At 43.3% G+C, this 14206-nt stretch overlaps 1 long non-coding RNA gene across 1 annotated transcript; it reads left to right on the top strand.

The window, feature by feature from the left end:
- Window positions 1-7088: 7088 nt before the first annotated feature.
- Window positions 7089-9723, top strand: LOC126615784 (uncharacterized). The gene is made up of 3 exons (XR_007620898.1): window positions 7089-7232; window positions 7591-7735; window positions 9352-9723. It is a non-coding gene; the product is annotated as an uncharacterized LOC126615784 (long non-coding RNA).
- The last annotated feature ends 4483 nt before the right edge of the window (window positions 9724-14206 follow it).

Here is a 14206-nt window from a genome sequence, read left to right as displayed (position 1 = left end):
TATGATTGAACGAATATACTGTGAAGCTGTTCGTTTATTTGTATAGTCTTGTTGACATATACTTAGACTTTGTTTCATGTTGGAAGCATTCATGTTGAAGTTTTGAACCCGAGTGTTTCTTTGCTAGGAATGTAAGATGATTAGGACCGAGTTGTCTAAATCACCTCTTTATTGAATTCATGCCAAATAGTCTTCGTTACATAGGATGCCGAACGGCTGAAGCTTAACACTTGTACAATGTGAGTTTACTTGTAATAGTACTTCAAGTAATCAGCGTTTTATGGATTGCCAAGGGTCTTGCCATCGGAGCTTATAAACTTGTAAGAGCCAGGGCGACTGATGCCAACAACTTCAAACGGTCCATCCCAGTTTGGACTAAGTGTTCCTTTACTTGGGACTCTATCGCAGAGTAATCGTTTCTTCAATACCCAGTCCCTCACTTTGAAAGAACGAGGTTTGACCCTCGAGTCATAGTAGTTGGAGATGCACTGCTTATAGGCGACATTCCTCAAGTGAGCCTGGTTTCTGTGTTCCTCGACTAGATCTAAGTTGAGGGTAAGTTGTTTGTCATTTTCGCTTTGCACGTAGTTCTAGACTCAGAACGTTGCTTGCTTAAGCTCAACTGGGACAACTACCTCTGTACCAAAGGCAAGTGAGAATGGGGTTTCTCCTATTGATGTCCGATATGAAGTGCGGTATGACCAAAGAATTTGGGGTACAAATTCTGGCCAACAACCTTTAGTCTTGTCCAAGCTGGTTTTCAAAGTTTGCTTAATTATTTTGTTGATGGCTTCAACTTATCCATTAGACTGGCGATGAGCTGGGGAGGCAAAACATAAGTTGATGTTGAACTTAGAGCAGAACATCCTGAACTTATTGTTGTCGAATTGTCGCCCGTTGTCAGTGACTATCGCATTGGGAATGCCGAATCTGCAAAGGATGTTCTTCCATACGAAGTCTTCTATTTTTGCCTCAGTAATGGTTGCCAAGGGTTCTACTTCAGCCCACTTTGTGAAGTAGTCAACTGCAACGATTGCATAGCGGACATTGCCCTTCCCTGCAGGCATTGGGCCAATCAAATTAAGTCTCTATTGGGCGAAAGGTCAAAGGCTGATCATAGGAGTGAGCGGCTCGGGAGGAAGTGAGGAATAGTTACGTAGCGTTGACACTTATCACATGAGCGAGATATTCTGATGGCATCTTGGTGGAGTGTTGGCCAGTAATAGCCTTGGCGAAAAACCTTGTGTGCTAAGGATCGAGATCCAGCATGATCTCCACAGACTCCTTCATGTATTTCCCGAATGACAGTTTCCGCCTCTACAGGCATAAGGCATCTTATGTATGGTAGGTTAAAACCCCGCTTGTAGAGTTGATCATTAATGATCAAGTAACGGGTAGCCTTGTATCGAATCTACTTAGCTTAGACTTTGTCATTTGGAAGGGTGCCATGAGCAAGGAATCTATAAATCGGGGTAATCCAACTATCTCCTTGTTGTAAGTTGCACACTTCCGTAGCCATGGTGCTTGGTACTGTCAACAATTCGACCTGAATTTTTCTCCCAATCTTGTCTTCCACCGCTGAGGCCAGGTGAGCCAAAGCATCTGCATGACTGTTTGCCGCTCGAGGAATTTGGGTGATCTGGTAGTGGAAGTGCTTGAGCAACAATTATGTTTATGCCAGATATGCTGCCACGAAGTTATCTTTAGCGTCAAAGTTGTTGGTGACCTGGTTAACCACCAATTGAGAGTCACTGAAGATATCAATTCATTTAACCCCAAGGTGTTTGGCCAAACGTAAGCCTGCTATGAGGACTTCATATTCGGCCTCATTGTTCGACGCCTTGAATTTGAAACAAAGAGCATACTCTATCGCCACTTTGTCAAGGGTCGTAAGGACTAGTCATGCTTCACAACCATGTTGGTTGGACGAGCCATCAACATATAGACTCCATGCTGGGGCTGTTGGTTCTATTTTCTAAGCTTTCGAGGGTAATGAAACCACTTCTTTAGGCGTAGAAACAATGTCAACATGATATGTGAAATCGGCGATGAAGTCTGCCACTGCTTGGCCCTTCTCAGCTGGCTTTGGTTGGTAGGAGATGTCAAACTCACCCAATGCTATCGCCCATTTGATCATTCGCCCGGAAGTATCAGGACTTTGAAGTATTTGTCGAAGATGATGATTGGTAAGTACGATGATGTAGTGTGCTTGGAAGTAAGGGCGAAGTATTCGAGCAGACATGATCAATGCTAAAGCCAATTTCTCAATGTTGAAGTATCGTGTCTCCGCATCTTGTAAGGCCTTGCTAGCGTAGTAGATAGGTCGTTCGACATTACCATCATTTCGAATGAGAACGGAACTTACTGCTGAAGCTGATACAGACAGATAGATAATGAGAGCATCACCAACCTCAGGTTTGGAGAGCAAATGGGCTTTACTCATGTAGTCTTTGAGGTTCTTCAATGCCTCAACACATTTATCAGTCCATGTAATGTACTTCTTACTTCCCTTAAGTGCTTTGAAGAAATGAGCACATTTGTCGGTGGCCTTAGAAATGAACCTAGTTAAGGCTGCCACCTTGCCAGTAAGGCTCTGGATATCTTTTGAAGTTACTGGTTCCTCCATGTTGAGGATTACTTTGATCTTCTCGGGATTAGCCTCAATGCATCGTTGGCTTATCATGAAGCCTAAGAATTTTCCAGAGCCTACGCCGAAGGCACATTTGTTAGGGTTCAACCTCATTCGATACCTCTTCAGAATGGTGAAAGTTTCAGATAGGTTGGTGATGTGTTGGTCAGCATGTTTGCTCTTGACTAGCATATCATCAACATAAAATTTCATGCTCTTCCCAATCTGTTCGGCGAACATTGAATTGACCAATCTCTAATAAGTCGCTCCTGCATTCTTTAGGCCGAAGAGCATAATTTTATAGCAATATAGTCCCCTGTCAATAGTGAAAGCTGTGTGGTCTTGGTCCGGAGGGTTCATGATGATTTGGTTGTATCCTGAGTAAGCATCCATGAAGCTAAGGAGTTCACACCCTGCCGTAGAGTCTATAAGTCTGTCTATGAGAGGAAGAGGAAAGCTATCATTCGGCCATTCTTTGTTTAGGTCGGTGTAATCGACACACATTCTCCACAAGACCTTTTGGAGCAAGAGATTTCCTTGGTCAGATTCTTCTTAAGAAGGACAACATTTGCTACCCACGTTGGATAATTGACTTCGCGGACGAAGCCTATGCCTTTGAGTTTTTCAACTTCTGCCTTCATTGCCTCATACCATTCAGCATCATAAGATTTTCGCTTCTGTCTCACTGGCTTGGTCTTGGGGTCAATACTTAAGCGATGACAAATTATATCGGGAGAGATGCCTGGCATATCCTCGTACGACCAGGCGAAGACCTCAGTGTTCTCTTGTAAAAAAGAGATCAATGCCAACCGAATGAGTGGTGACAAGGTGGTACTCTTCAGCGGATTGTGCTTGCTGGGTGAAAGAGTCATCTCAAAGATCATCAGGTTGAATGTTGCCACCGTGAAGATCCAAGTTGGCTTCGTCTGGGCTGGTCTTTATGACTTGGTCATGTATAGAAAAGGTTTCCTTGGGCACAGGCAGGTGCTGTTGCTTGATCGAAGTGTTGTAACATGATCGTGCACTAAGTTGATATCCTCTAATGTAACCATTGCCATATGGGGTTGGAAATTTCATCAACAACATATGTATGGATACCATGGCCTTGAGATCATTGATGTCTGTGCGTCACAAAATGACATTGTATGCCGTTGGGCAATCAATCACCAGGAAGTTAGTGGCAATGGTAACTGTGTAAAGGCATGTACCAATGGTGAAAGGTAAGTGTATGCTCCCCAAAGGTTGCACGATATCACCGGAGAAGCTTATGAGAGGGGAAATCGAGCGATCGAGCAAGTGTTCAGCTACATTAAGTGCCCTGAAAGCTTCAGCAAACATGATATTGACCGAAGCCCCCGTGTCTACCAGGATTCGTCGTACTTCAAAGTTGGCTATGTGAGCTTCCACGATCAGTGGGAAACATATTGGATCCCAGTTAGGCTTTTGATACTTACCTCTCCTGATGTCTTCCACGTGAAACACTTGGTGGCCAGACCTTAAAGCTCGTTCACTATTTTTCATGGCCCTGTTGGAAGATTTAGATATGGGTGTGCCACCACTTATGGAATATATCACATTCACTTGGCGTTGGTTACGGTTACCTCTTGGAGGGTGAATGAGGAATTGATCAATTTTTCCTTCACGTGCCAAAGCTTCAACATGATCACGAAGGGTGGTACACTTCACGCCGTCATGGCCATTATGCTCGTGGTAGCAGCAAAGCGTGCCTGTATTCTTCGTGGGCTTGTAATCTAGGTGCCTTGGTTTTGGCTTCGGTATCAAGTGTGCTATGCTAGGGTAAATGGCCACGCATGTGGCGTTCAAGGGTGTGTATGTCTTATACCTCGGGGTAGGGGTTGTCCTGACACGTGTTTGACCCACTGTGTTGACTGCCTAGGGTCGAGGATTATCATGGTGATACCCTTGGTTATCGCGGTAGTGTCCCTTACTCATTTTACTAAAACGAGACTGGTAAGGATGGAAATCTTTCCTTTTGCCCTGAGATTGATATGTCTGTTGACTTGGCAAAGTATTAAGTAAGGCAGGAGGAGGCACCGCTACCGTTTGGAATGTCGAGGTCTTCTCATTTGGTTGGATTTGGCTTCCACTCCCTACTTGCTGATAAAGGGTGGCTGTGGGGGGTTTCCCTTGATATGTCATTGCCTCGGCGGAGGCATGGTTGTAAGCTTGTGCCATCACCTCAGAGTAAGTCTTCCAAGTGTTGGCATTGATCATGTACTTGAAGAAATTGTCACGTAGGCCTGCCGTGAAGGCTTTGAGGGCAGTCTTGTCTGCCTCGGCACAACGGGAATACTCATGGCTGAAACGGCCAGCATACATACGTAATGACTCGTCTGGCTTTTGGCGAATAATGTACAAGTCATCTGCAGAATGCAAGCGATCGGTCTGGAAGATGTGTTGAAAGACAAACAGTTTCCTCAGTTCTTCAAATAAGTCTACTGTCTCAGGTGGAAGATGGCAATACCAGTTTAGAGGTCCGCCAGATAGGGTAGAGTGGAAGAAAAGACATCGTTCTTCGTCGGTGTGCATCCGATATGCCATGGTGGACTCAAAGAGGTTAAGGTGTTCAATTGGGTCATCCCTTCCAATATAGAGTTGTAAACCAAGCTTTTGTTTTGTCTTCGCTTAAATGGGGGTGTCGATGATCCTCCTTGTGAGAGGGCGAGGCCTGGGTTGGTTACAGTCAGGTATCTCGGCCTGACGTTCGGCCTTCAACTTGTTTACTTCCTCAATGAGCTGTAGGACAAGAGGGTCCTGAGTTGAGTCATGTACCACTGTGATTTTCTTTCGTAAGTCTCCATCGCCTCTTGGAAGTAGGAAAGTTTGAGCAAGGGCGTGTGATTTTTCCTTAGACTCGCCGTACTGACTTCTAGGGCGAGTCTGTCGAAATACCTCAGAGTCCCCTGTACCTTCATGTTCTTCTGGGACCTGTCGTTCCTTTGCTAGATTAGCAACTGGCCTGGGTCGTGGAAGGGGACCGAGTCTTTCAGAAACCCTTGGGTCATTGATCTTCGAGCATATATGGAGGGGATTCTCTCAACGTTGCTTTAGGAAGTCTCGGCAGTCACGATAAACGGCTTTCGATCCTTCCAACCCTTATGCAAGGAGATGTCTTCCTCCACTTCTCCTGCTTCGGGTCGAAGCAACTGGGTTGAGAGAAGTCTCATGTTAATCAATGTTTTGATGATTAGCTCACTCCTCATCAGGGATACCCATATCAAAGGAAGGCGACCCTCCATGTTGGGGGGCACCCAAGTGATGATTGATGTCCACAAGGGTAACGAGCTCGCATGTTTGAGTACGCCTAGTTTTGTGGAGCATCTCAAAGAGTTTCTCATATTGCTACTGGAGGACCTCATTCTTCATTGCTATCTTGTTGTTTTGAGCTTCTAGCTCATCGACTTTAGCTTGGAGAGCAACCCTATTTCCTTCCTTCTTTCGTTGTTTTGCACTAGGTGCAAGATGGGTGTTATTCTGTGTGTTGTGGCTTCATTCGCTCCCCATGTTGGAGAAGGATGCCTGGTCAAAAGAGAGTGTACGAATGGTGGAAACCAGCTTGGCAAAGATGAAGAGAGTAGGAATAAGTGTCGTTCCCGTAGACGGCGCCAAATGTTGATGCACAAAATCAGTGAGGACTTTGGTACAACAGAAAGTGTTAAGTTTGTGACCTTCGCTAGATTGCTCCGGTCACTAGTGTGGATAAGTATGTAAATGGATAGGGACAGGGAAGCAAACACAAGATGTACGTGGTTCACCCAGATTGGCTACGTCTACGGAGTAGATGAGTTCTCATTAATTGTGAAGAGTTTACACAACTACATAGGTTCAAGCTCTCCTTTAGTGAGTACTAGTGATTGATTTAGTACAAATGACATTAGGAAATATTGTGAGAGAATGATCTTTATTTATAGAAGAGAGTTTCTAGTTTCATTCTGACATTAACACGTGTCGTGTTGTGATTGGCTTCTGATGTTGACACGTGTCGCGCTATGATTGACTTCTGATATCAACAGGTGTCGCGCTATGATTGACCTCCTGTTTGGAAGGAAACTCTTCTGGGTCCTTGACGGTATAACGTTGACCGGTACTCAGTAATTTCGGAATTGATCAAGTATGATACAAACAAGTTTTTCTAGTCCTGTACTTTTATTTAAGCATCTTTTTCAACAACAAAAAAAAATAATCCCACCTGTCTCAACAATAAAATTAACATAATAACGATTTTGATAATGAATTTATACCCATAATAATTGATAAAATTATATTGGTGAGGTCCATATGACTTACCCTGAGCACTACCCCACACGAGCGTTGCCCGGTAAAACTATTCTGAAGTAACTAACAGTAACGAACTCGTATATTAGACCACTTCTCAAACCTCCTCCTGACCAATCACAACACGACACGTCACTATCCGTAACACCAAATGAGGGGTATATTAGTCATTCGAGGCGGTCACAAATAAGCCTCCTCTCTGCAGATCACTGCTAGAAATCGTTACAGTTTCTTTCTTTTCGTTCCAGAATCGATTCGCTTACCGCCTGTTTGGTTGCCGAGAAAATGAAGGATTTCGACGGAAAATGTGAGATTTCTCGGATCTTTAATTTACTGTTATTGCAACAATCTTGATCCTACGAATGTGAAAAATCTAATCTCACGCCTGATAAGTTCCACAATCACTGAAATTGAGAGTTCTGTTTTTACGGCTCAAGATTTTGCATTTTTTTTTTGAAATTTTATATAATTTGATACGCAATTAATTAAGCAGATTTGCATGCTAGGATTTATTTGGTAAAAGATCGTGGCACGGATCGCACATCTTGTTAATTTTATATATTTTTTTGATTTTTTGGTAGTCGAATTGCATTTCGGAACTTGCGATTCGATTTTTATGAATATTTATAAAATGAATAGATTCGGCATTATCTCATCGTGTGCAGAGATATCGATTCCATCGAGTACTTGAAGCACTTGGGTCATATGAGGTTCTTACTTGGTTCGATTGGTCCCCAAGCCCTTGATTCGGATGTGCAGATTTTTCCAGTTCTTTCAAAGAATCAATCGTCATTTGCTGAATTCGCAGAGGTAAGAATCGAGTTTTCTCCGCGAAATTTTGTATTTTCGTTTAGACTTGTGAGCAATGTTGAGTCTTGAATTGAAAATATAGACTGTGCGGATCATTGAAACACAATGCCGACGGAGTGGAGGTCATAAATAGTCCCAATTAAGGAATTGGGGAGTCTGAACTTTCCTTTACACTACACATTCTTTGAGTCTTGAGTTGAAAAGATAAACTTTTTTAGATCGTTGAAATACAATGCTGAGTGGATGTCATAAAAACAGCCCTCGGAAAAGGAATTGGCGGAGTCTGAATTTTGTATTTTCGTTTAGACTACTGAGCATTGTTGAGTTTTGAATTGAAAATATAGACTGTTCGGACGTTGAAACACAATGCCAAGTGAGTAGAGGTAATAAATAGTCCCAATTAAGGAATTGGGGAGTCTGAATTTTCCTTTACACTACACATTCTTTGAATCTTGAGTTGAAAAGATAAACTTGTTTAGATCGTTGAAATACAATGCTGAGTGGATGTCATAAAAACAGCCCTCGGAAAAGGAATTGGCGGAGTCTGAATTTTGTATTTTCGTTTAGACTACTGAGCATTGTTGAGTTTTGAATTGAAAATATAGACTGTTCGGACGTTGAAACACAATGCCAAGTGAGTAGAGGTAATAAATAGTCCCAATTAAGGAATTGGGGAGTCTGAATTTTCCTTTACACTACACATTCTTTGAATCTTGAGTTGAAAAGCTAAACTTGTTTAGATCGTTGAAATACAATGCTAAGTGGATGTCATAAAAACAGCCCTCGGAAAAGGAATTGGCGGAGTCTGAATTTTGTATTTTCGTTTAGACTACTGAGCATTGTTGAGTTTTGAATTGAAAATATAGACTGTTCGGACGTTGAAACACAATGCCAAGTGAGTAGAGGTAATAAATAGTCCCAATTAAGGAATTGGGGAGTCTGAATTTTCCTTTACACTATACATTCTTTGAATCTTGAGCTGAAAAGATAAACTTGTTTAGATTGTTGAAATACAATGCTAAGTGGATGTCATAAAAACAGCCCTCGGAAAAGGAATTGGTGGTCTCTGAATTTTGTATTTTCGTCTAGACTACTGAGCATTGTTGAGTTTTGAATTGAAAATATAGACTGTTCGGATGTTGAAACACAATGCCAAGTGAGTAGAGGTAATAAATAGTCCCAATTAAGGAATTGGGGAGTCTGAATTTTCCTTTACACTACACATTCTTTGAGTCTTGAGTTGAAAAGATAAACTTGTTTAGATCGTTGAAGTGCAATGTTGAGTGGATGTCATGAAAACAGTCCTCGGAAAAGGAATTGTGGGGAGTCTGAATTTTCGTTTACACTATGCATTCTTCAGTCTTGAGTTAGGAAGATTGACTGTTCAGATCGTTGAAAAGCAATGGTGAGTGCTTATTGCTTATTGTATAAACAATCCTGAAGAAGGAATAGGAGGAGTCTGAATTTTTGTTTGCACCAAGTATTCTTGAATGTTGTTTGTTAAAGATTATGAGGAGCTCTCTTTCATGTGTAGTCTAGTCTTGAATATTATTTTCGAGAAACGAGATTTGATATCACAAATTTGGGGGTTTCTTATGCCCTGTTTATTTTGTCAGGTGGGCTGCGGGAGTCTGAAATTTTCGAGTAGAGGAAGTTGTCTGTTTGGGATTTCGACTTTGGGGAAGAAGAAGGGAGAAGGGGGGGAACATATGCTATGGGGCAAAGAGGGGAGCATATAGCACTCAAGTTCCGGATTTACGACGGGACAGATATAGGACACAATAGTTATGCACCATCTATGACGGTATCATCTCTTAAGAAAAGGCTACTTGATGAGTGGCCTCAAGGTAATTTGATTATTCTTTGCTCGATGAAATTGGAATTTGATGAACTTGATTTGCTGAAAACGAGATTTGATGGACTGATCGTGCTATAAATAGATACATTCATACAAAATTTAGCTGCATTTAATGTATGTATACATGTTTCGATCAACAACAACAACAACAACAACAAAGCCTTTTCCCACTAAGTGGGGTCGGCTATATGAATCCTAGAACGCCATTGCGCTCGGTTTTGTGTCATGTCCTCCGTTAGATCCAAGTACTCTAAGTCTTTTCTTAGAGTCTCTTCCAAAGTTTTCCTAGGTCTTCCTCTACCCCTTCGGCCCTGAACCTCTGTCCCGTAGTCACATCTTCGAACCGGAGCGTCAGTCGGCCTTCTTTGCACATGTCCAAATCACCGGAGCCGATTTTCTCTCATCTTTCCTACAATTTCGGCTACTCCTACTTTACCTCGGATATCCTCATTCCCAATCTTATCCTTTCTCGTGTGCCCACACATCCCACAAAGCATCCTCATCTCCGCTACACCCATTTTGTGTACGTGTTGATGCTTCACCGCCCAACATTCTGTGCCATACAACATCGTTGGCCTTATTGCCGTCCTATAAAATTTTCCCTTGAGCTTCAGTGGCCTACGACGGTCACACAACACGCCGGATGCACTCTTACACTTCATCCATCCAGCTCGTATTCTATGGTTGAGATCTCCATCTAATTCTCCGTTCTCTTGCAAGATAGATCCTAGGTAGCGAAAACGGTCGCTTTTTGTGATCTTCGCTAAATTGCTCCGGTCATTAGTGTGGATAAGTATATAAATGGATAGAGATAGGAAAGCAAACACAAGATGTACGTGGTTCACCCAGATTGGCTACGTCCACGGAATAGAAGAGTTCTCATTAATTGTGAAGGGTTTACACAAGTACATAGATTCAAGATCTCCTTTAGTGAGTACAAGTGAATGATTTAGTACAAATGACATTAGGAAATATTGTGGGAGAATGATCTCGTAATCACGAAACTTCTAAGTATCGGAGTGTGGTGTCGTCTTGACTTGCCTTATCTGTCTCATAGGTAGATGTGGCATCTTCTCTGGAAGTACTCTTCCTCCATCCAGGGGTGGTATCTTTAACTGGTGGAGATGCACAAGGTAATGTATCAATTTCACTTGAAGCTTACTTGTAGTTTCAGGCTTGGTCAAGCGCGATACAAACCATGTAGTAGGAGTCCCCCAAGTCGCCGAGCTAGGGGGTCTGCTGAAAGAGGTGACAGACAAGGTAAGCAATCAGAGCTCCGACTGATTGTTCACCTTCTCCCCATCTTGCAGCAGCATGAAGGATAAAGAGAAGAAAAATGAGAAGAGATGATATGAGATACTTTTGCTTTTGAAGAAGTAACTTTCCACAGGCTTATTCTTGAACTGAGCTGGAGGGTTTTCTGGTTTCCTCCAGAGTATAAGGCCAACTGAAGAATTTGAGGGTCAAAACAAGTCCATCAAATCTAGAGTACGTTCCACCCTGCTGATATGGGATACTTTTGCTTTTGACAGAGTAATGGATGTATCGGCACGTGTGCTGTTACACTTGTCTCCACATGCTTCCTTGTATCCTTCGCACTTGCCCTATCTGTTCCTCAAGCAGATGCGGAATCTTCCCTGGAAACATAAGATGTTGAAGATGAGTACTCGAGAGCAATGCCAGGTAAGTAATCAGGTAAGGGGTTCCAGGCAGTCAGTTCCTGGCTGGAAGCTTGATTCCAAGTGCTGACTGATTGCTCTCTTTCTCCTTGTCTTGCAGGTAAAAACAAGGCCAAAGGAAAAGACAGGGAAAAAGCATGATATGGGATACTCTTGCTTTTAACCCTGATGATATGAGATATTCTTGCTCTAGTATAGCTTGTTTGCAGAGGTATTATCGGGGGGAAAGAAAGCTGAATATTTCGAAAGGCTTCGTTGGGAGTGCCCTCTCAGATATGATGAAGGGTTGAGCATTTTTGCAGGTCTGCCTGTCCGTTGGGGATGGAGGTCGACATATATAGGAGTCTCCCTAACAACAAGTAGTAATGCTATTCATTTACCCTGCTTGGTCATAGCACGGTAGTGGGAGCTGCCAGTTTCACATGTTTTAACTCTGTCAGAGTACTTTGAAAAAGTGGTCTGTGGTATATGGCTCTCGAGATTCGGAGAACGATGCCTCTTCGATTTTTGAGAAAGCAATCATGCTGGGGGTCTGACTCTCGAGATTCGGAGAGCAGTCTCTTCGATTTTTGAGGAAGTAATCATGTTGGGAGTCTGGCTCTCGAGATTCGGAGGGCGGTGCCTCTTCGATTTTGGAGCAAGCAATCTTGTTGGGAGTGTTGTCTCGAATGTGAGTAAAGGTTGGGCATGTTTGCTAGTCTACCTTGCCACGAAGCACAAAGGTTGACACACAGGGACTTTCCAATTATCCAGCAATGGTACTGTTCCTTTACCCTCTCTTCGATTTTGAGAAAGTAGTCATGTTGGGAGTCTGGCTCTTTAGATTCAGAGGACGGTGCCTCTTCGATTTTGGAGCAAGCAATCTTGTTGGGAGTGTTTTCTCGAATGTGAGTAAAGATTGGGCATGTTTGCTACTCTACCTTGCCACGAAGCACAGAGGTTGACACACAGGGACTTTCCAATTATCCAGCAGTGGTACTGTTCCTTTACCATTGTGGGTAATAATATGGTAACTAGACCTTCAAAATTTATGTGTCTAAACTTTGTTAGTGCTGTTTCTTTGCTATTCTTTTACCTTTCTTGGTCAGAGCGATGTAGTGGGAGCTGCAAGCTTCACGTGCTCAACTTTGGCAGAGAACTTTGGCAAAGTTATCTGTGGTACCCATGAGTTATTGTTGCGTGTGGGAAGTGAGTGATTGAACAGTAAGATTCATGTGCTTTCTACTTCACCAGAAGTCTTCGACAGAATGCCCATAATTTCTGCAAAGCTGAGTGTGTGTGTGACAGGTGCTGACAAGGCTAGAAAAGTAGGTGCCTCTTTGATTTCTGAGATCGACCCTCGTGGTCTATGAGCAGCCCAGCTTTTGAGAAAGCGAGCGCCTCTTCGATTGATTCGGAGAACGATGCCTCATCGATTTTTGAGAAAGCAATCATGCTGGGGGTCTGGCTCTCGAGATTCGGGGAGCAGTGTCTCTTCGATTTTTGAGAAAGTAATCATGTTGGGAGTCTGGCTCTCGAGATTCGGAGAGCGGTGCCTCTTTGATTTTGGAGCAAGCAATCTTGTTGGGAGTGTTTTCTCGAATGTGAGTAAAGGTTGGGCATGTTTGCTAGTCTACCTTGCCACGAAGCACAGAGGTTGACACACAGGGACTTTCCAATTATCCAGCAATGGTACTGTTCCTTTACCCTCTCTTCGATTTTTAAGAAAATAGTCATGTTGGGAGTCTGGCTCTTTAGATTCGGAGGACGGTGCATCTTCGATTTTGGAGCAAGCAATCTTATTGGGAGTGTTTTCTCGAATGTGAGTAAAGGTTGGGCATGTTTGCTAGTCTACCTTGCCACGAAGCACAGAGGTTGACACACAGGGACTTTCCAATTATCCAGCAGTGGTACTGTTCCTTTACCCTTGTGGGTAATAATATGGTAGCTAGACCTTCAAAATTTATGGGTCTAAACTTTGTTAGTGCTGTTTCTTTGCTATTCTTTTACCCTTCTTGGTCAGAGCGATGTAGTGGGAGCTGCAAGCTTCACGTGCTCAACTTTGGCAGAGAACTTTGGCAAAGTTATCTGTGGTACCCATGAGCTATTGTTGCGTGTGGGAAATGGGTGATTGAACAGTAAGATTCATGTGTTTTCTACTTCCCCAGAAGTCTTTGACAGAATGCCCATAATTTCCGCAAAGCTGAGTGTGCGTGTGACAGGTGCTGACAAGGTTGGAAAAGTAGGTGCCTCTTCGATTTCTGAGATCGGCCCTCGTGGTCTCTGGGGAGCCCAGCTTTTGAGAAAGCGAGCGCCTCTTCGATTTCTGAGATCGGCCTTCGTGGTCTTTGAGCAGCCCAACTTTTGAGAAAGCAAACACCTCTTCGATTTCTCAGATCAACCCTCGTGATCTCTAAGTAGCCCAACTTTTGAGAAAGCAAACGCCTCTTCGATTTCTGAGCAGGCGCCTCTTCGATTTCTGAAGCTCCGTCGAGTGCAGATTTTTATAGGGGCTGGCATTAAGTTCCAAAGCACACTTGAATCTCCACCAGTAGAAGCTTCATTCTTGCACTTCTAAGATCTTGATTTGTCCGACCTCTTCTCTCTTCAACACCTTTGAAAAATGTCTGGCCCCTCCGACCGTCGTTTTGACTTGAACCTTGTTGAAGAGGCAGCCCCGCCTTCTCCAGACAACATATGGCGCCCATCCTTCGTCTCCCCTACTGGTCCTCTTACCGTTGGGGATTCCGTGATGAAGAATGATATGACCGCTGCGGTGGTGGCCAGGAACCTTCTCACTCCCAAAGATAACAGACTACTTTCCAAACGGTCTGATGAGTTAGCTGTTAAGGATTCGCTAGCTCTCAGTGTTCAGTGTGCAGGTTCTGTGTCTAATATGGCCCAACGCCTATTTGCTCGAACCCGCCAAGTTGAATCATTGGCGGCTGAAGTGAT

Source organism: Malus sylvestris, chromosome 3, assembly GCF_916048215.2.
Source record: "Malus sylvestris chromosome 3, drMalSylv7.2, whole genome shotgun sequence".
Classification (NCBI taxonomy): Eukaryota; Viridiplantae; Streptophyta; class Magnoliopsida; order Rosales; family Rosaceae; genus Malus; species Malus sylvestris.
The sequence above is the reverse complement of the archived record's forward strand: the minus strand, read 5'-3'. Positions and strand labels throughout refer to the sequence as shown.